The sequence below is a fragment of the Ambystoma mexicanum genome, chromosome 14 (genome assembly GCF_040938575.1).
Source record: "Ambystoma mexicanum isolate Mex_15411 chromosome 14, UKY_AmexF1_1, whole genome shotgun sequence".
In the NCBI taxonomy this organism is placed as follows: Eukaryota; Metazoa; Chordata; class Amphibia; order Caudata; family Ambystomatidae; genus Ambystoma; species Ambystoma mexicanum.
In genome coordinates, this window is record NC_090940.1 from 126,545,980 (window position 1) to 126,568,742 (window position 22,763).

Genomic DNA, 22,763 nt, shown 5'->3' on the forward strand with positions numbered 1-22,763 from the left:
TTCTGGTTGTATTCTGGCTTATGTCCATCCACTGTCATTCTAGCATTCTATCAAATGCTTTTGGACATCGTATGTTAGGGGGGGCTCTGAATATCCAGCGTTTACAATTGGAAATGATAAGTTGGCGTTGCTATTATGAATATTGTAGTGTGGGTATAACCGAGCTTAATTTATTGACTTATTTTATTTCTTTGATTTGTGTAACACGCCGAGTGACTGAGTTTACTATATGAAATATGTTGACTGTTTCTTATGAATTGTTGAGTGTATGCGAGTTAGAGCTAAGGTGCAAAAGAGAGCTTTACCTGCAATGGTGAAAAAGACCCAAGGTTCAAATGTCAACAGGGTTAGAGAAAAAAATAGGGTGCATAGGATGGTAATAAGATTGCTGTCTCCGTCTTCCCTCTGTTCCCCCCTTTGCCTGGTCGTGTCTTGAAACACTTGTGTATAGCCGCGTTATAAATGCTTTATCATCAGATGATATCATGGGCTCTGTGCAAGGTGGTAAGAGAGACAGGGAGCAAGGGGGCTGTCACAACAAGGGTTCTGCAAGCAGATGGCGTATGAATGTGCATTTTTGGGAGGATGAAAATAAATATAGGGTGTGTGGCACAATGTATACAAGGGTGAGTGAGAGGTAAGTAGGGTGCAGGAGAGGAAGAGGGTGTGAGGTGAGAGCGATTGGTGTAGAGTGTGTGGTGAAGAGAGCGACGTACACATAAAGAAGACCGGTTACAGAGAGTGGGCTAGAGGCAGAGGGAGTGTGTTAAAGAGGGAGTGCAGTAGAGAGAGAGGGAGAGAATGGTAGACAGAGAGTGAAGTAGACAAGTGGGACTATATTAGAGAGAGGGAGATGGAGTGTGATAGGGAGAGAGAATAAAAGAGCAATTTGTTATTATTTGTGTAATCCTTCCTCATTGTTCTTTGGATTACAGGGTCACTCACCCCTTTACTGGAAGGTCTCTGTCTGCTGAGGTAGCTGCTAAGGGGCCCTTTGTGTGGAGTTTGGTACTGTATGTGCTATGGGGCGGGGTGCAATGAGTCACACTCTGCTGTGTGGAGGTATCATGCGTGTGCAATGAGGACCTGCATGTGTGCTGATCAGCTCTTACGGGCAGCAGAGGCCTTTGTTGTGCTGTGTAGCCTGAATATGCATAGTATATGAGATGGGGCACTGCTTGTGCTAAGGGGCCCGATGTGTGCCAAGAGGCCCCTGTGTGTGTGTGTGTGTGTGCTGATCAGCTCTCGTTGTGCTGTGTAGCCTGAATATGCACAGTATATGAGATGGGGCACTGCTTGTGCTAAGGTGCCCGATGTTTGCCAGGAGGCCCCTGTGTGTGTGCTGAGACCCTTTTTGTGCTGAGGGGCCCCTTTATGTGCTGGCAGACCTTTGAATGTTGTGAGGAGATTCTGTGCATGCGGAGTGGCTCCTGTATTTCATGGGGCCCAATGTGTGCTTTGGGCCCCTCTATGCATGGTTTCCCATTCGGTTCTATGTGATGGGTGAAAAAAAATCCATTGTGCTTAAATGTTTGTGCAACTGGAGTTGGAGAAAAGATCACCCTCCTTTCCCTGTTCTCCCACCCACCTATCCCACTTGCTAACTCTCTGGGGGACACCACCAGCGCCCACCAATATTTCACAGGCCTCCCCGCTTTCATTATCTGGGAGCACTACGTGGAACTTCCATAACTCATCCACCCTCTCCTTACCTGAACCCTCCGCTTCCCAGACCATTCCCTGCGTACCTGCCTGTTCCCTCCCATGTCGCCACTTACCACTGCTCCCCCAACGCTGTCCTGTCCCCTTTCGCACCCTGGTATTGTTTTGCAGTATGGGGTAACGCCGCCCCATCTATGCGCCTCTATCAGTGTGGCAAGGGCCTATACCTGCCTGTATGAGTGGTGCTCCACTGTGTGCTGATGGGTCTGTAGTTGCTGAGGGGGGCTTGTATATGCAGGGGCCTTTCATGTACCGAAGCACTCTTTGAAAGTGTTGATGAGTCCTGCATGCGCTGATGGACCCCATAAATGGACTGATCAACATTTTATGTGCCGAGGGGCCAACCCCTGCATGTGAATAAGGCCATGTATGGAGGGCGCATAGTGCGTGCTGAGTGGCCCCTGTGTGTTCTGAGGGGCTCCTGTGTAATGCAGAGTATGTGTGTTCTGAGGGGCTCCTGTGTAATGCAGAGTCTCCTGTAGTGCTGATGGACCCTATATGTGTTGGGCAGTCCGTGTATGTGATGGGGCCCCCAGGAGGCCTTAGATGCACTGTTTTGAGATGTGGGGCCACTATCTATGTGTTCGAAGGCCCCTTGCATGTTTTAGGAAAGCCCAGTATGTGCATTATAAAGCTCTGCCCGGGCCCTTTGGAGACTCGGTCAGATTTTCAGTACATATGTTGGCACAAGTGATGAGATACCTTTGAGAATGAGATGCATTTGAGAATATGGTGACCTGCCCATTTCTCAAACTAATGCAAATAAAAAAGTGCATTATCTCAGCTGTTTTATTTGCATTCGTTTTTAAGAATGTGCCCCTATATGTGCATCTTGTTCTGTTACTTAATAAAAACATTTGTTACAATCCATTCATTATTTGATAGGTTTCTTATGTTTATTGAGACTGATATTGCACTTGTGGTTTGTCCATCTATCATTGAAGATATACTTTATGAGATCATGAACTTACTTAAAACATGAATTTTTAAAATCCATATATGATTATAACATGGTTTAAATGCCCTAATTTGGACTAATTTTATTCAACATCTTCTTGGGGGATACTCGCAGTCCCCTCATAGAAGGGTTGTTCTCACGCGCTATGCTCGCCCCTTCGACGAAATATGGGGCCTCTTTGAAAAAAAAATCCAGGGCCACTTTTGGTTCCCAGTCCAGCCCTGATAGAGGGAACTCGGCAGCTGCCCCTTAGTTCTTTAGCAATTGGGGCAGGAATCTCATTTTAGCCCACAGAAATGTTTACAGTTTTTAGTTTCTGGTTGTGCACCCTAAAGGACTGAGCACAGTGTCCTTGTGGCTGGAGATGAAACACTAGTATCTTTGAAGTCAGGAACATAAACTGCTGTGCTGGCAGCGCAGTGATCTTGTGCACAATCAGAAATCCAGGCCTGATTTTCAATTACTTGGAGGTAGAGTGAAACGCCCTGAAGTTGAAAGCTACTAGGGGAGCTCAACAGGATGAGTCACTATTGCTGAGATTAATGTTTAAAGATGGCTGCAAATCTCATGGCTTTATTTGAATTTCCTTATAAAAGTGGGTGCGGAAGAATGCACTGTTTGGCTGTTACTCATAGTCAGTCTCTGGGGGCCGGCGGGGGAATTTCTGGCCCCATAGCAAAAATCAAAAGATGACACACATGAACCCACAGCTCAGTTTCATAATAAATGCTGTCAGCACAATAGAAGCGTTTACCTTTGAGTGAGCTGCTTGACAAGCAAGAAGCATCTTTAAAAGTGTACACTGTGATAAAACTTAGAGGAATGGGCACACAAGTCACAGGGTATTTGTGGGGGTAATCCAAAAAAAAAAAGTTTAAGGAAAACTGCTGGATTTACATTTAAGAAGCATGTTTCACTTTGGAAGTGTCCTTTTTGTTGTTTGAATTATATCATAGACTGAACAACTAGATGTGTAAGGATCCAAAGAAACATAAAAACCTAGGCCTCAACCGCCTCAGACTTTCCCTTGTATGCATGGCTTTAAGTAGGCCAGGGCCAGCCAGGGTCAAGCCCTGGCAGTCTCCAGCCCTGGTAGTCTCCAGAAAGGGCTCCCGAGCCGGGACCCTACTAGGCCCACCCCAACTAGCACCATCCATGCTGACATCTCGGGCAACCATGTATATTTATCAGCCCTGTTTCCGTCCCAGAGGCACCTGTGCGTTTCCCCGGGTGATTGCTCGCTTGAACACCGTAACACTCCTGCTCCCGCTGCTCTAGTAGATATTTCTCTGCATATCACTATTATTGTTCTAAATTGGGGAATGGTCTTCCCGGTGCTCATTACTCTATAACATATCGAGTTGCTGATTGTTAGGGAGGTTTTTCCACAGCCCTCTGGTGAGGAGTGTAGAACACGTCTTTATTTTATTATATTTATTTGTATTTGTACAGCACACTTGCAGCCCATCCTAAGTGAATACAGTGTGCCCATTAAAAAAACACAAGTGCTCGTCATTGGATAGAATAGCAGAGCCGTCAGCCTGGCGGGTATGTCCACCAAGGCCCAGTAGATTTACTACACAGGTATTCTGAAAAACATACACGATTTTATAGAATTACACATAAAGCAGCCAAAATCCAAACATATACTATAGGTCCACACACCGTGAGGCAGTGTGCTATACAAACTATAGTGTTGGAAGTATAGAATAATAGAATTGTATTTTGGAATGGGAATCGCAATGTAGAATGTGGAAAGTTGGGTATTCGAGGATGGGTGGGAAGAGAAGAGTTGCAGCTGCCTAAGGGAAGGAGATGGAGAGGTGTCGGTGTAGTCTCATGAATAACAGTGCCAGCACACTAAACCAACATGTCCAGATGTTAAAGTCACAAAGTTACTAACCCACTGCAATTTGTGATGTAATGAAACAGAGATTGCACATGAATTTGAACAATATATAAACTGTATGATGTGGTTTACTTATGAGTTGCGCTGATAACAGAGGTATCTACTTACAGTTACAGAGACCTGTTACTCTGTGATTGAGAGAGAGTCATTGGTGTGTTGGTGGGGAGCAGAGCATTACAGGCAGTATGTTTGGGGCAAATAATTTGTAATGAGAAGTTTTCACTGTTAATGGGATGTCAAGGGCTACACCGAGAATTGCTGTTGGAGTTAAAGTTATTGGAATATAATTGTGCAGTGGAAAATTTGGATTTGCCAGGAAAAAGAAATGTATGGCAGATTTATCTATCCTGAATGTCATTAACTATGACATTTCTCTGAAGAAGGGAAAGAAGAGCAGGTGTGTAGTGTGGTGGAAGCATTGGAAAAGGATGAGTGGGAGGAAGGCAACAGAGAGCATGTATTATTAGGTGGTCATGTGGGAGAGTGGATCGGTAGAGGATGGCCAGGGAAGGAGGAGCTGGAAGAGAGGTACAGAGGGTACTCTATGGTCAAGAAAGAATTGTCCATTGAAGAAAGTTGGGTTATGAGAGAGTCTAAGGGGATACCACCTGAGACGTTGAAAGGACAAATAGTTCAACTGGCACATGAAGATCATTCGGGGATCACCATCACAAAGAGGAAAGTGAGGGAAACATTTTGATAGCAAGCAATGGATGCTCAAACAGAGAGGATACTGCAGATGTGTATGCCTTGTGCGAACTGTGACATACATATGGTGACCAAAGCTCTTTCGTTGACTCCTATTCCAGTACCAAAGGGACCATGGATGGAGTCGAGTATCAGAATTTTGGCTCCATTTGAAGGACTAGGACGTGGAAATACGTTTTTACTGGTAGTGGTGAACAGCTATTCTCCTTGGTCAGAAGAGCCGGTTGTGGTCAGGGTGACTTCCAGAAAGTTTTTGTTTTCGGAGAAGATATTTAGAAGGGAAGGCGATCCTCAGGTTGTTCTCAGTGATAATGGTCCTCAGTTCAGGGCAAAGGAGTTCAAGGATTTCAGTGATAAATCCGGTTTTGGATGGAAGTTTCCGTCAGTATATCATCCAAAACCCAATGGCATGGTAGAAAGGTTGAATAGAGTGGTTGGAGAGAGTGTGCAGTTAGCATTGGCTAACAATATAGACTAGAAGGAGGCTTTAGGAGATTTGTTGAGGAGCATCAGGATGACACCTCATAGTTCCATTGTGGTTTCCCCTTTCCGTTTGATGAGAGGTATGGAACCAAAAAGGATACTTTCTCCAACGTGGATGAATGAGAAGTTAGGGATCAAAAAATAGCTGATGGTTTTCTAGCTAATAAAATGTTGGAAACGCAGAATAAAAATAAGGAGTACCACGACAAAAGGTTTAGTTTAAAGAAGAAATGTGATAAGATTGGTATAGGAGAAATAGTGAAAGTGAAGTGGGAAAGAAGTGCTGTGAGAGTTGAAGATGGCACTATATGGAATTTGAATAGAGTTGTACAATGTGTGTCTACACCAAATATCATGAAGGAGAGTGGAAAGAGAGTTATGAATCACTGGGATTTTCCCATTGAGGGTGGTATAGTGGTGACAATAATAATACAGAGAGAGTGCCGAGTGAGATTCTATTGTGGCTAATGAATGTGAGGGATGTGGTGGTGTTGAGGATGGTGTGAGAAGGAGTGTGAGAGTGCGTCGGATTCCAAGCCGGTTGGAGGAATATGTTGTGTATAAAGAAAATAGGTTGATTTGAGAAAGGTGATTTTAGAGACTTTTATTTTGGCTTTGTTAATGGTTGTTCTGATTCCTCCTTTTTGTTAGGGGGGGGGTGTAGTGTTTGAATGATAGTACTGTATTTTGGAATGGGAATGCAGAATGTGGAAGGTTGGGTATTGGAGGGCGGTTTGGAAGAGAAGAGTTGCAGCTGCCTAAGGGAAGGAGACGAGAGTTGCCAGTCGGGTCTCATGATTAACATTACTAAAGAAAGAGATAAATCGTCTACCCAAGTTGATCATCACTTCATAAACAGTAAGGGCCTTAGTGAAGAGCCATCGTAATCCAAAGCTAACGGAAGACCTATACCTGAAGAAAACCCCATAGAGCATAATGCTGAAGTGAGCGGGTGGAGAGAAAAGGAACTCCTCAGACAGCTGAATACCTACACAGTTTAAGAATCACAAAGCCAATGTAGGTGTGAAAAGCGTGTTTCCCGCAACATCTAACACATAGTAACATTGTTAAACCCCACCGATAAATCCTGTGCCTATAGTGTTGCATATGGAGGGAGTGAAGAGGTTAAACAGTTAAACCAATGCCCAGAGGGCCCCCAAGTCAAACTCAACATTCTGGACATGCATTATCCCAGTTCACCACTATGAATAGGTGTAAACAATGTAACCAACATCACGGAGTGTAGGAGCATTGATGTCTGTGGGCGGGAGTGTGTTGCAGTAATGTACAACTTTAATGTCCCTGATAAATCACTGGTACAATTCTACACCTTGGTGTAGAGTTCCAGACACCAAAGAGGTATACACAGAAAATGTCCAAGTTCAGGTAAGTACCTGTTTTCAGTTGGTTTTCAGGAGTTAAAACGTTTTAGAACGTTTTCCCCATAGGAATCAGCAGGACAAAATCCCAAGGCAAACAGCAGTTGTACCATAAAGCAAGGTAATTACCAATTCTACCCCCAAAGGTGCATCTGAAGAAGCAACTAAAGCACAGAAAAGCTTGAGGGAGTTCCCTGGAAGAGCTCCGGCTCCAGGTTCGAGAATCTGGCAGCAGGAGAAGGATGAATATGGGGCAGGTTTTCGACCAATGCAAGCCATAGTTGATACACAGTAGAGGAGGCCTTCAAAACCCCACTACTACCGGACCCAGGAGACACCTGATGAAGAATTAAAGAAATAGATCAGGACCCCAGGACCCAGGAACAAAGGCACACAGTCACTGCAAATCGGCCCAGGAATAGCGGGAGAACGCAGAAAGCATAATGCTTTAAAGGTCAAAAGTAGAGCTCTGAGATCAACAGACTTGAACCATCTGCCATCAGTGAAACAGAAGACCAAAAGGCGGAATAACATGGGTACCCAGAAGAGGGGCCCACCAGGTAGAAGCAACAGCAATGATGAGGAATACACCAGAACAGAGGAACCCAACTAATGGTTTAGGTCAGCTCAAGGCAGCAGTGCAAGAAGCCAGCCAGATAAAAATGATCCTGGGACCACTCAAGATGGAGCTGAGGCAGAGTAGCTGCCAGCCACCACTCATCCACTCCACCTCAAGGTGCATGGCCCAGGGGAGTTTTGCAGAAAGGCAGCACTGCAACAACCAAGGAAAAATCCAAGATGGAACTGGAAGTTTAACCAGCAAAGAGACCTGGGGAAGGGGGGAGAGGTGGGAGAGGGAGGGACAAAGGAGCACGCCAGTTGCTTCCAACAGCTATAGAATAAAATGGGGAGCAACGACAGAGGGTCTAGCCAATATGGCCAAAACCAGGTCCTCAACAGCAGTCTTACGGCAATTCATGTAGGCTATGCCACATAGACCTATTTGGCTACTATTGTAGTAAAAATGGCTTCAACCATTGGTGGAGCAAAGACTAAATATAGCTGCTATCAACCTACATGGCAGCACACTGTCAGAGTGAAAGTCACTCTCGGACCTAATTGGGGTGCTTAAAAAGCACCCCAGCCCTCGAAGAAATTTTATATAAAGAATGATTATATATCAAACGTTTTTATAAAGAAAAATGTTATAGAGAATGCACTTCTTTTTGAGGGGGTCCCGGGATCCCCCCCAATTCCCCATTTCTGACCCCTAAAAACCCACCCCAACCGTTTCCCAAAAATATCTAACCCTTTACCCCACCCGTAAATGCATTCTCTATAACATTTTTCGATATCAAATATGCAATATATGTTCTTTCTATATAAAATATTTGATAGAAACACGGCATACCAGTGAAACTGAGTCAGTGCCAGCTTCCTGCATCCTCTTCTGGAGCAGATCAAAGCTGTTCTGCTTTGCAAGCAGAAGGAACCAGATTGCACCCCAGTTCCTAACACACATGTTTCCCTGCAGGGGGCTCAGGAGGTTTACCCAGTACCAGGAAAGGTAGACTCTTTTCATGTATTTTAGGGGAAGCATCTGCAGCCATGTTCATGGTAAAGCTTTTGACGCTAGCAATAGAATGGGTGAGACCACTTTGAAGGGCCGCCATGCCACTTCTTGCTTGGCCGTGCAGTCACCACCTTTTCCACCTATGCGGCCCAGGCATTATTGCAAGAGTTTAGCACTCTGTGGACTTCCTGGACGCAAGGGGCTGATTCTTCCGACCGGTTGTTACTCATGCATAAACTGTCATAGTTCTTGTCGGATCTATGTGATGGCTGCGACCCCCATAATTCTGACGGCCGAAAATGCAGATAAAAAAAAATGTAAACCCCCTTTACACCACATACATATGCGTGGGGGAGACCCCGGCAGCCCCTCATATTACTATTATATCATATACCCCCCACATATATATGTGGTGTAAGGGGGGTCTAACAAAAAATAAGTCGGAATTTCGGTCGTCGGAATTATGAGGGCGACATTTTGGGCCATTACCATTCTGTGTCTGATCTGATATCACATTTGATGCACTTAAAGGAATGGTTCCGTCAAAAATTTTTATTGCCCCTACGGGTCGGCCATGTGTTTTTAAGCCTAAGTCGCTCGATTTTAGAAAAATGTCCTATGGACCTTACCCGAGTTTTTGTCACACGTTGAACCGCAAGGCTGTTCCATCAAGTAGGCACTAGGCCAGCGTAAAGGTTGATATGTTGCTTCTAGCCGCTAGTACCGCGTAAGGGCATATGGGCCCTTGGCGATCGTCCCATAAGATCATCAGGATTGTGCAGTTGTTTACATTAAGCTGCAGCTGGCGGTAAAAAAAAGCATCTGCCGGTGTCTGAAACTGGTGGCAGTGGCAAAAGGGAAGGATATACCTGTTTTGAAAACATAAAATGTATAATTAGTCTCGCCAGCCGATCTTTATTAATATTATTCATTTTATTTATTACGGCCAAGCTGAAACTATTGCTTTCAAGGATAGTGCAATGGAGTATGTTCGGCTCTAAAATCAATGCGAAAACTAACGAAATAAATTGAGGTTAGTACACAATGAGAAACGACTTTTTGTCTACATGCGTGTGGAATGTGGACCTGCATGCCCATGTGCCTGCTACAAGGACGATCCCACAAATGTTTTCAAAGCTCTTCATTCATTCATTTATTCATGCATCCATTCATTAATTCTTCATTCCGGTATAAAAGCGTCTAAAGAGTTACTTACATTATATTTGCAATTCCCATTGTGTCTCTGCGTAATGCAGTCCGTAAATCCCACTGTGCTCTTGACAACGATTTTTCGTATACTGAACTAACATGAAACTCGGTCTAGTTTCAGAATTGTCTGCCTTATCGTCTCTTATGTTATTGCACCCCCCCTTCAAATGAAGTTCTTTCGGTATGGTCCCTGTCTCTCAAGATCAAAAAACAATAGAACCTTATACTGCCAGTGCGAGTTGTGGGACTTTTCAGGGCGCGAGCTGAAAATCAAAGCCGCTGACCTTCACTAGAAATGAGCATACATTCTTTCTTTGCAACATCCCGTAGTAAAGCCATCTGTGAGAACTTGAAGTTTCGAATCCATCTATGTAGTGCGCCTCAATGTGCAAATGCGAACTGGCTTCTCTCCCATCTGCAACGGCTCGCTTGGCGCGTTCTAAGGCCCCCAATTTTGTCCTTGTTGTCTGCGAGCTTTGAAGCCCCAAAGAACCATAACTATTGAGACTTTTAATTTTTTGGGGAAGGTCAGGGAAAGTATAAAGTACCAGAGGAGTTGAGTTGAAAGTGAGATTTATTGTTTGTTTGTTTTATTATTTGCAATACGCAAGCCTCCCCTCGGTTCACAGTGCCCAGTATTTAGAAGAGATAGCAAAAATTAGTTACATCAACAAAAATATATACATACACATATAGACAAGGTCCGCAATATGAGGTGAATAGAGAGAGAATTCAAAGATGACACCCAGGTTGTTCGGCACCCAGGATGGTGAAGGTAGGGGTTAGGGTTAGCGTACTTTGTATGCACACTGTACAATAACATTTATTTACAAAAAGACAATCGTATTACAATTATTTAAACCGGGATTTGTACTTCACAACCAGCTCTCCTTGCCGTGGACATGGCACAGTGGCAATGTTGGGTGGCAATGGATCAGTGCTCTGCACAGAAACGTTCAAAATTCCATATCTGTTCTTCTCTAATACAGCAACAATAAGGCTTTTGACAAAGTCAAACTCCATTTCCTCATAGACTGGTTTGATCACCCATTGCTTACTTCTTTTTGAAAAGGCCTTAGTGTAGCGAGGCATCCTTACATTACCCTTAGTCCTAGATTGTTCACGGCCGAGATTCTCGTTATGGGCCAAAACCGCTAGTAGAGTCCTATGTCTCATGCCCTGTATGCTGAAATGCAAGCGCTTTGGCCTGTGGTTTAGGCACATATTGTGGAACACCTCCAAACCTCCTGTGTGACAGAATTCTGTCAGTCCCCTCAAATCTCTTGATAGAGTTTTATCGAAAACAATTTTCTCAATGGCTTTGTGTGTCGGTGAAGATGGATTCAACCACTTCTTCTTCCGTGCCTCCACTGCGGACAAAGGGCCATGTTCACATTGGTGGAAATGTAGGTTTTCTGACCAGCGGTGCACGTTGGTACAGTGGTGCATCAGTGACCGCCATTTTTCAAGTAGTATTTCCACTGACCCTTCACAAGTTTTGGAGCTCCACCAAAGATGGTTGCTGATAGACTGGGACCACTCTGAAATACTTTCCAAACCTTTTTTTTTCCCTGCAGCCGAGATTTTCTTATTGATTGATTTAGCAAGATGCCATACGTCAAATTGATGTTTAATATGTGGGAACTGCTCTCTGATTGTCTTGACAATTGAAACGTGTCTGTCCGTGGCTATGAGGTCGATGTGCATTCCCCTCGATTGCAGATATTCCACTGATTTAATAAATCCTAGTTTCTCCATGACCACTGAGGATGTACATTGTGTTACCTGCACGACCACCAAACTCACAATTTTCTTACTATCCATGTCCTGAAAGTGGTAGGTGCAGTACTTGGCAGAAAATCCAGGGCTCTCGCACTATCCATTGCCGGCTAGCCTGAATCGTTTGCCTTCAAATGTACTTGCTAGAGACAATTGTTCAATTTTCCAAGCATCACTAATGGCCGGAAACAGATAATCATGTTGGTATTTGTAGTACTGCGTTTTTTAAATGAAATGGAGTCCCACAAACTGAAAGAAAGACTTTAACTTTCTAAAACTGGAGCCACTAAAAAGTGATGCAGCTGCACACAGTAGATTGCCTGCAGGCAGTTTCCCTAGCATCGATTGTGCAGACCATGAGAACGTATGATATAATCTACAGGCGGCATATATTGTGACGTTACTGCCTTGTTTTTGACGAGTCACATGAATCAATGGCTTCCCACATACTTTCCCTCTGACGGAATGCCCACATTTCAGCATACTTATAATATCCATTAAACAACTGTCGAATACTATGTATTTGTCCTCTTTCATTATACTGTCATCCTGCGTCAAAGTTGTTTCGGCCTGTGACGTTGAGGACATATCACCACATTTGAAAGAAATATCTCTGCTATCAAGTTCTGATGCGTCGGTGAATGCTGCTGCTGGTTCATTCTCTGTCATTTCAACATCTGCTACTTCAACATTGATGGGAGAACACAACAATGTCGACAGCTTTTTTGGTGGCAATTTTTTGGCGGGTGTAGACTGTGTGAATTGATCTGCGACTACTTCAGAGCTATCTTCAATACATCCAGTATCATGTTGTTGCGGTGGTGCGGTCCTACTGTAGCAATGGTCCAATACAACTTTGCCGGATTCTCCGGACACATTAATTTCATTTTCTGTACATTGGACATGAGCATCCCGAGTCTCAACATGCCGCGTCTGAATTAATAGTTCCCCCATAGCCTCCATAGTGTAAATGGTCTGGCAAGCAACATCTCTCATTCGCTTCACTGTCTGTGTATGTATAGTTCGTAGACCCACGGGTAACTAGAAAACAGATTGGAAAAGGGATGTTCAGTTTAAACACAAGATAAAGTATATTACAATTGACTTGAAAAAAACATAAAATAGTCCCCAGCACAAAAGAATTCTACAGTTATGAACTGTTTGTAGCTAACCTTATTTTTGTTTCTTTTCTTTGCAACTTTTTTGACTCGACCTTCAACATCTGCACGCTGTTGCTCCGATACGTATCTGCATGTCTCCCCTTCCTCTTGCGCTGCAATGACTATGTTTTCTGTATCCGCATAGACAGCACGGAATGAGGCTCCATCGACTCCCTGAAACATAGTATTTTCATTACTGTGTATCAAAATATTGTTAGCATAAAACACACGTGAGGACGAACACGCATGTACATCTCAATAGCCAAACACGATTTAAACATTGTGTGGAACAATCAAACGACAAGTATTCAAGCTCTGTTGACCTAGTTCGATGGAGCTGTCACTATCCATACCTCTGGCTCTGCATGGACTGCCACGAATGATTGTATTGAAGAGGAGGCATCAGGAACTCCCTGAAACACAGTATTTGCGTTAGTATGGTTTTCAATATTGTAAACATAACACACACTTTGGGTCGACGGCACAGGTACATCTAAAGAGATAACCACAAATGTTGCATTGTCAAAAAGAATCAAGGAATATTTAAATATGATCAGATTTAATCGACTTATTTCTCCGATTTCTTTACATCTGCATCATCTAAATGGGATCTTGTGATTGTAGTGGAAGCTCCATCGTCTCCCTGATACACAGTACTTGCGTTAATAGGGAAGAAAGTATAGCAAATGGAATCACGTTATATGATCACGCTCGATGGAGCTGTCAGTATCCATACCTCGTGCTGCTGAAGAATATCTAGGGCTGTTGTCAATGTGGTGTGCACTTCCGAAAGCTGTTGCGCCGATTCGTATCCGCATGGTCCCGCTTCCACCGGAATTACTTGAATGTCAGGCTCTGCATCAAGTGCGTGGGTTGACGATTCAACAACTGCCTGAAACATAGTATTTGCATTAGTAAGGATTACAATATTGAAAACACAACACACGCTTGGGGTCGACCGCACAGGTACATATCAACGGCTAACCATGAATGAAACATGGTGTAGAACAATCAAACGACAAGTGTTCCAGTCCTGATGATCACGGTCGATGGAGCTGTCAGTAACCATGCCTCGTGCTGCTGAAGAACATCTAGGGCTGTTGTCAATGTGGTGGATGCTTCAGCATCTCCCTGAAAGACAGTACTTGCATTAGTATGAATAACACTAATTATAACTGAAAACAAACACCAGGGGACAACAACTAAGGTATATATCAATTGGAAAGCACTAACCAAACAATTGGTAAAATAATCACACGATACATAAAAACTATTACTTGACATGCATAAAACAAGTCTGTAGCGGAATAGCCAAGTATGATTACCTGATACGCGCTAGAAGTGGTTGATAACTGCGAGCACGTGACGGAAGTAGAATGTTCTTGCTTCAGATTCAAGGGATAGTCAAGAAGTTGTAAAGGTAAATTATTGTTTGATAATGAAATGCCAATATTTAAAATTAAAAACAAAGAGGTGATGGCTGGAAGGATTAGACTGAATCTTAACCACTGGCATTGCTCGGGGCAACCCTCCAGACCATCGTTCTTCGCCTGCCAAGCCATTACAGAAGGGGAAAGACCATATGCAAATCAGGCTTGGCCCCACCCCCAAAGGGGCAGTCCAGCCCGAACTGCTAGGTCACATCCCTTGTGCACGAGACCACAAGCATCCCCAAACATGTTTCGCCCTTGTTGGGGCTCATCAGTGAGGAGTAGGGCAGGACAAAGACTGATATGTTTGGGATATTTCTTCTCTGTGAAAGATAGTGAGCTAAAGACTCTGGGTAAGTCTCTCGTAACCAGGACTAATGTCTGGCAGAGAGACTCCCAGGACCCCGCTTGTCAATTTGCATATTTAAGTAACTTTGGGTCTCACCCTAAGTTACTTGGGGAATCCAGACGTGGACCTCTTGCTCAATATTCTTAGAGAGGCACATCTCCTCCCTACTGATGAGGTCCAACCAGACCGAAACACGTGTATGGGGATGCTGTTGGTACTCTTGTTCAGAGGAGAATTGCCTAGCATTTCGGTGCTGGACTGCCCCAGGGCAGGACAAAGACTGATATGTTTGGGATATTTCTTCTCTGTGAAAGATAGTGAGCTAAAGACTCTGGGTAAGTCTCTCGTAACCAAGACTAATGTCTGGCAGAGAGACTCCCATGACCCCCCTTGTCAATTTGCACATGTAAGTAACTTTGGGTCTCACCCTAAGTTACTTGGAGAATCCAGACGTGGACCTCTTGCTCACTATTTTTAGAGAGGCACAGCTCCTCCCTACTGATGAGGTCCAACCAGACCGAAACACGTGTCTGGGGATGCTGTTGGTAATCTTGTTCAGAGGAGAATTGCCTAGCATTTCGGTGCTGGACTGCCCCAGGGCAGGACAAAGACTGATATGTTTGGGATATTTCTTCTCTGTGAAAGATAGTGAGCTAAAGACTCTGGGTAAGTCTCTCGTAACCAGGACTAATGTCTGGCAGAGAGACTCCCAGGACCCCCCCTTGTCAATTTGCAATATTTAAAATTGCCATGTAAGGAGACAGAATACTTGAGTAATGCGCAATATAGCACAGTTGCCTGTGCCCATATATAGATTTTGTTTGTGGGTTATGAAATCTAAAAATAATATATTGATAAATGTCATTATTCAAAAAGCTATACACTCATATCAATGTCGAAAGTATTACAAATTGGAAACAACACCTAAAATATCAATTAATCCATTCGGCTACCTACACACTACCGCAAGGCCTAAAGCTAAAAACGGACACTTGACTCACCAGTGGCGGATTGGACGAATAGAGTGGGAATAGCGTTTGCGAGCAATTTTCGTGTCGATCGCCGTTTATTCTTCTTTGTTACCCAAGATGTGGTGTACATGTTCAAGGGAAAGTGCCGGCTGCAGATGCGGCATCGATCACCCCTCTTGTCCTCAAAGACTTGTTGGACTCTACTTTCCAGCTCATCCAGTGGATATCTGCAATGTCTGACCCATTCTCTTATTCGATCAACAGTTTTCAGGAATACATGCATTGTAGTGCCTTCAGATTTAACATGGGTCTTCGAAGGGCAACCGCTAATCGAACAGGCAGGCATTGTTGAAAATTCTGAAAATTAAATATCAAGATTATTATAAAATCTTGATGAATAAAAATGTCATGAAAAAGTAAATGAACCATACCATGCTCAATGCAAGGTTTGTTTTGGTCGCCGGAACTATACCAGTTCATCATGTGCGGCTTAGTATTTGCATAAGTTACAGACATTTTTTAAATTATGTGACTAAACTCTGAACATGTGACTCGTCCCTTGGATGTTCTGTCTTGCACAAAAAGGAAACATGCTTACATTATAGACTGGACCTGCGAAGGATGCCATTCGATGACAATTGACACAGATGAAAATAAATAGATCTATTGATAGCATAACAATTGAAACTCAAGTCAATAGCAATGAGACCAATGACCACAGCTCTATTGGGTACTGTAATAGCAAATAGATTGAAATGTAAAAATGACCGAAATATGACTAGGATACATGGCCTTACCTTGACCAACAAACAGTTGGATTCAGCAAGCCGAGCAGTATGTTGCAGGAGAACAGGTAGCATGGCGACGAGCAGATTAGCATAGATCTCAGTGCTTCTCAGGTAGAAGGTTCAGGAGTTGACTTGCAAAGCACAAAGATGTTCTCATGAGACATAAGAAGTGGTTTATAAAGTATTAGAAACGGGTGTGTTTGTGAATGAATGACGTGTGTATGTCGTGGTATTATGTTTATTGCAGGGGTGCGGCCTGCCTCGGGGGAGGCCTGCCTGGAGACACAGGGTCTGAGGAGGCCATGTGAGCGATGGCCCCTGGGCGTGGGATACTTTTTGAAGTGTACATGCTGTTTGGCAACTTGGCCGTTTGCACCCGTGACAGCCCCCCATGCCAGTGCTCATCCCCGGGTGCGAACCGCCTTTGATAGAAGGGGTGGGATGGATGGGCCTGGGGCGTGCAGATAAGGCACAGGAAGACTGCTGAATGGAGACACACGTATGTGGATTGAAGGGGTGCGGCCTGCCTCGGGGGAGGCCTGCCTGGAGACACATGGTCTGAGGAGGCCATGTGAGCGATGGCCCCTGGGCGCAGGATACCTTTTGAAGTGTACATGCTGTTTGGCACCTTGGCCGTTTGCGCCCGTGACAGCCCCCCATGCCAGCGCTCATCCCCGGGTGCGAACCGCCTTTGCTAGAGGGGGTGGGATGGATGGGCCTGGGGCGTGCAGATATGGCACAGGAAGACTGCTGAATGGAGACACATGGCCGACCCGTAGGGGCAATACAAAATTTTGACCGAACCATTCCTTTAAGGCATTGGGTGTTATCTGCTCCTTATAGCTGGGCACCAGGCACTAGAATTAGATGCATAGAGCTAAAATGGAAGCTGTGCAGAAAGTCCATCTTTTAAAACTTCCCTTTTCAGTGCAAATGTTATTTGGAACTCGGTTGGAGGAACTGATGTAGCTGACAGGCAAGGACGAGAGGAATCCCCGCCCTTCCATGTCTGGAAGGTGGAGGGGTGGAGGAGGCTGCCCAGGTTCTTCTGTATACCTGCTGCTCTCCATTCATCTGCGGCCCCCACCCAAGGCAAGGGCCGGGGTATTAGCAAATCTTCCAGCACCCATCCTCAGGTCGTAGCTGTGCCCCCCAGCAAGGACAGCAACAATCTTGACTGCCATGTTCATGTATTTATTTATTTAGTGTTTGCTTGGTAGGCGCTTGTACAGCAAGTAAAATACTGTTTTAAAGCGACCACAGGGCGAGGGGAGGGAACAAGGGAGAGAAATACATTATAAAAAATAATAATTCGACTCAGATTGGCCTGCAAAGGCTTCTAACGACCTTGCAAAAATATTTGACCTGGAATGACCTTGAAATAAACGTAAGTAAAACGAAAATCATGACCTTTAGCCCAAAGGTTGGAGTAAGAGACAAAAACCTCAGATGGACAGTAGCGGATGACGTCATCGAGACTACGGCTGCAATCCGATACTTGTGTGCTCTTTGATAAATCTATCCGAGAATGGGAGTGGTCACAAGACCTGATCCGGCGAATGACAACCTTTTCGCTACAAGGAGCTAAACTACACTCAGAATATGGGAAGTTTACCCTTATTCCAGTACGGACGTTTTACATACAAAAAGTAATCCCGTCATTGACATTTGGATCTGAAGCAGGCTGGAATTTGAATCACCGAATTTGGCCGTACTTAGAAGGACTTTATTGGAGAAGAGTTTTAAGACTTCCGAGAAATATTTCTATGATCATAATTCGGCACACACTTTCTCTAGAGTCATTATATGGCACTGTTCTGTGGAGATCTGTGTCAGCCTTAAGGAAAATGTAGATAAATAACCCAGCCTCAGCATATGGCATTTTAGCTCCATCGACTGAGAACCCTCATTCTGCTCTTCTGATGATCTGTGTGAATAAAATTAAGAACATCCTCAAGTGTGCCGACATAAAGGTGCAAACAGTTCTGTTGAATCCACAATTGGCAAAGAAAAAACTAAAAACATGGAATTGGATACAAAACAGTGAGCAACGTATTAAATTAGCAACATCGTTATACACAGGATTTGCGGCAAATGGCCTTGATCAACTGCCAAAATATTTTTCAAAATTCCCTTCACAATATCATCGTGATCAGTTTTTGGGGCTAAGACTAAACACATAGAAAACAAAAGAGATGCTGTGGATAAAACGAGACAAAGACAAAACAGACAATAAATGCAGATATTGTAAGGTGTCAGTTCAAACAACGAAACACTTGATACTGGAATGTCTAAATTTAAATGTACAAAGGTCTTTCTATCTTAAAAAATGCGCCCCCTTAAACGACAATATGGAGGATTGGCGGTTTATGATCCTCAGTGGAAATAATGTACAGTGAACTTGTGCAGTTGTTGATTATTTGGACACGATTTTTAACTGAGCGTCTTCGATTCTATTGGAACCATAATTTTTGAAATTTCTGAAATATTGAAGTTGGGGGGCTTTGTATACTTTGTACAATTTGTATGAATTTTACAAAGCGGTTGTAAATTGAGGAAATGCCGAGTAAATTGTGATTATTTGTAATAAAAGTTTGTATAAACTAAAAGTTACAATAAAAAATAAATAATAATAATAATAATAATAACAGCAGTGGAGGGAAAACGAGGAAGGACAAACCTACTATGCCTTGTGAGTATTCAGAACGTGCATGTGCAGCAAGGAAAAAGGGCAGAGGGCATACGTGCTCGGGAGCATGTGGGGTTCATGGGCTGGGGGGGGTTAGGTTGTTGGTTTATGATGCAGTTTTGGACACATCCATTTCAGACTTGTGGCTTCCGGCTCCCGGCATTAACATCTCCCTGTGATATGTTGAAAAGTGAACCAACTACTTGGGTACCTTTTGTCATTACAACTTTCTAGAGGCCTGAACTGTGCATTGAAGTTTGCATATAATTGGAGGAGTGTGGACATTATCCCCACATTTTAGAAAGTTGAACAGAATGGGCCCTCCGGCTATCAGCCAATGTCCTTGATAGATGCCACGCCTAACAGATGCAGTAAAGTGCTCCAAAATCTCTGAGGAGAAGACTCCGTCTCACCTCCAGGCCAGGTGGCCAGTACGGGGTAGGACCCAGGACCAGAACTGTCAATTGTGTCTATCACATCAGAACTGTGTTATTCTGCAGAAATAGCCGTTCTATTTTGCCTTTGTTGACCTCAGAACAGCTATGAGAAAAGTTGTGGAAATATAGGCACTATATGGCAAGAAGAAGTACTCCTACCCCATCGCAGAACTCTAAAGGTTCAGCAATGTCTGAGACCTCTGGCCCCCATAACATCTTTTGGTTCAAGTAGAGTGAGAGCTTCCTTCCATGGGTTTCATGGTGTCTTGAGCATGCCTCCACCTTATAAACCCTGTGAGCTGTTTGTTCGCTCTCTGGAGACCTCACTGGACCGGGCTCCCAATCCTCCTTCCACTGCAGATAGCCTTGGGGTGGTGGTTTGACTACAAAGAGCTATATGCGGTCATATATCTGCCAGGGTCTGTGGTCCCCAAAGTCAGAAACCTTTCTTTGAACTCGTGGTAAGGAAGTGTCATGGTGTGCCACACATTGTTCCCACGTACATGTTATCCGGGTGTTCTACCGATCCAGTATAGTGTTTGGAGGTGGCGTTGAGTTGGGCCCCGGGTGTAAGCAGTGAGGAAAACCACCCGCAGGTAGCAAGAGGGAGTGATCTCCCAACATTAGGAGAAGGGACCACCCACGTATTAACGTGGTGCTAGGCAGTGCGAACATTGTACATGGGCAGCCCAAGTCAGGTAGAAGAAACATGTGAAAGCAAGGCAAGGCAGAACATAGAAAATGGTAACTGATCCAAACACTGAAGGAAAGGAGGAAGAGAGGCAAGGAAGGGTCCAAGCAGAAGAGCAAGAAGGGCCAACACAAGGAGCAGGCAGCCAGAACCCTGGGCAGGGCAGGCAGGAGTAGAACAGGTCAGAACCCTTCACAAGGGGGAGGCAGCAGAGGCAGCAGGCAGGAGACACAGGAACTACCAACCAAGACAATGCCACTTCCACAGAGCAGGAGGAATTGCGATGCGCCTAGTGGAGCTCTTGTGCTCCTTTTCAGCTGGCCGGGCCTTCAACCGAGGATCCGGTGTGGGCGTCGGGTTGCTATGAGCACAGCCCACGCTATAGACACTGCACATGCGTGAAACCGTGCCGCTGGACCCCGGCACCTCCGTGGCATGCAAAACATGGTGGTCTCCTTGTACCGGGACTGCTTTGCGGGATGCACGGGGACACACTCTCCCAAACACTAGCGGGACTGCCACGGAGGAAAGGCACGGTGCTGCAGGTGGGATGGCGCTGTGTCACTAAGAGGTATTTCTTCTAGCTCCAATTCCTTTGTGCCAAAAGACCACCAAGTGGCGATGTCTTATACAAACATGTGGAGTTCGCTAGTTCACATTACTTAGCAGAGGTGAGTCATCAATTGAGTGGCGGAGCAGAGGCTCCCGCTTGGAGGCCTCCATCCTGGGGAAAAAGAATGTATAGGCAGACTCTTTAAGCAGGATCAACTCCTCCCCATTTATGTGCTTAATGGGGGACCTGCTCACCCTCCTAATGGCAAGATTAGCAGCCCTTAGCTGGGCTTCTTTGCACCCAGGGAGACCAAAGTTTCCTCTTTATTTTTCAAGGGAAAGTGAGCTGCATACATTGGAAAGAGATTACCTGTCAAGTGCCTGGCCAGAGTGTCGCCTGTTCACTTTCTTTCCAGGGTCCTCTTCAGAATCAGAAGGGAGTGACCTCTATTTCTATTGGTGGTCACACAGGGGTGCAGGAAAACGTAGGTACTTTGGTTACTGTGGTGTTCCTTTAAGAAACACAGGGGGCGGAGTGATGTAACTCTGTCGCGTGTGGAAGCCAATAAATGGGGCGAGTCCCATGGTGACTCAGAGCATGTATGGAGCCCGGACGGAGAGCAAGGTGCCTGTGTGTCATCTGTGGGGCTGGGGCGGCTCGCCATACATATCACCTGCAGGAGGGCCATTCAATATTGGCGACGAGGAGATCTTCTGCTACCGCAAGAACCCGCTGGGCTAGGCGGCGATGATTCTGTGTTGAAATGAGGATGACAGAAGTTTGTAGGGAGAAGCAGGACATTTTTCCATACTTGTTTGTAGGAAGAAGCAGGACATTTTTCCATACTTGTAAAAGCAGTGTTCCCTGGATTTAAGGAGACATCACAGGAAGGCATGAGGCCTCGATTTGGGCACAGGTAAGGAGCTTTGGGTCTTCTCTAGCTCTCTGGGGGAGGAACCTTTTGTTCACAGTGACATTTTATACTGCTCCGGTGGGGAAGACCTGGGTGTGCCAAAAAGGGCTTTCCTGGACAGTTCTATTATAGTGGACGGTGGAGGGGGCGACTACTCCATTTCTTTTGTCTCTTTGTTCCTGTGTGGGTTGTGGCCCCTAGTTTTTGAGGAGTGCTTGTACACCCACGTGCACAATGTATCACATGGAGGAAGAGGAGGTCACTCAGCACACCCAAGAGTGAGCGCCGGCTAGTGCCATCCAAATGATGGGTGATCAGGATAGTGGAGGAGCTGCTCTTGTGGGAGATTCGCACGGGGCAGTGCGACCACAGCGACAACAGGGTGCACTGGCCTCAATGCCAGAGTTTGACATTTCAGGGGCCCCATCCAGACTGGGTCCACGGTGGAACTCGTGGATTGACCAGATGGACATATATTTCAAAGCCACAGGAGAGACTGGCGATGACAGCAAGGTGGCAACCCTCCTGTACTCGGCTTGCCCAGCGGTGCATCAAATATTCAAGACTTTGCAGCAGGTGAAAATTCCTACGACACAGCTAAAAATCCATTACGTGAACATTTCATGCTCCTTGCCCACATGGATTATGAAAAGTTGTTGATGTGTAATGCCAGGCAAAAGGACAATGAACCCCTAGACTCTTTTCATGCACGTCTACAACGCATGGCGGTGACCTGCGCATGGGAGAATGAGCAGGGCATGATTAGGAACCAGTTGATCCAGTGGTGAGGGTCTGCGTTGTCAGGTGCTGAGAGAACCAGGCCTAAAACTGCCCAGAATCCTCAAACTCAGACGATCCCATGAGATGGCGGACACATGTGCCTCCCAGATGGATGCAGCGATATGCTCGTTAAAAGTTGACGGGTGTGTGCAGTAAAGTGTGGTCAACGGGTGAGAGGGGCCCAGTGGCAGTAGAGCCAACAGATAGAAGTGCCACATTGTAGCTGTGAAGGGGTCCATGGTAACTGCCTCTGACGGGACAGCAACTGTCACGAGAAATGCA